The following is a 778-nucleotide window of genomic DNA, read 5'->3' as shown; positions in this document are numbered from 1 at the left end:
AGGGATGTAATGGTCTTCAACTTTTACCAAAACATCCTCTACAAGTCCATAGGCTTGTTTTCTTGAGTTGTCTGCCATCTCTAGTGAGATTTTTGCAGTTTGCACCTCAAAGATTCCTAGCTTCTCCATTACAGAGAGAGGCATGAGGTTTACACTTGACCCTAAGTCACACAAGGCCTTCTTGAAGGTCATGGTGCCTATGGTACAAGGTATAGAAAACTTCCCAGGATCTTGCCTCTTTTGAGGCTATTGAAAACTTCCCAGGATCCTGTCTCTTTTGAGGCAGTTTCTGCCTAGACAAGTCATCCAGTTCTTTGGTGAGCAAAGGGGGTTCATCCTCCCAAGTCTCATTTCCAAATAACTTGTCATTTAACTTCATGATTGCTCCAAGGTATTTAGCAACTTACTCTTCAGTGACATACTCATCCTCTTCAGAGGAAGAATACTCATCAGAGCTCATGGATGGCAGAAGTAAGTCCAATGGAATCTCTATGGTCTCATTATGAGCCTCAGATTCCCATGGTTCCTCAGTGGGAATTTCATTGGAGGCCAGTGGACGTCCATTGAGGTCTTCCTCAGTGGCGTTCACTGCCTCTCCTCCTTCCTAAAATTCGGCCATGTTGATGGCCTTGCACTCTCCTTTTGGATTTTCTTCAGTATTGCTCGGAAGAGTACTAGGAGGGAGTTCAGTAATTCTCTTGCTCAACTGACCCACTTGTGCCTCCAAATTTCTAATGGAGGACCTTGTTTCAGTCATGAAACTTTGAGTGGTTTTGAT

Source organism: Arachis duranensis, chromosome 8 (assembly GCF_000817695.3).
Source record: "Arachis duranensis cultivar V14167 chromosome 8, aradu.V14167.gnm2.J7QH, whole genome shotgun sequence".
NCBI lineage: Eukaryota > Viridiplantae > Streptophyta > Magnoliopsida > Fabales > Fabaceae > Arachis > Arachis duranensis.
Note: the sequence above shows the minus strand (reverse complement) of the source record.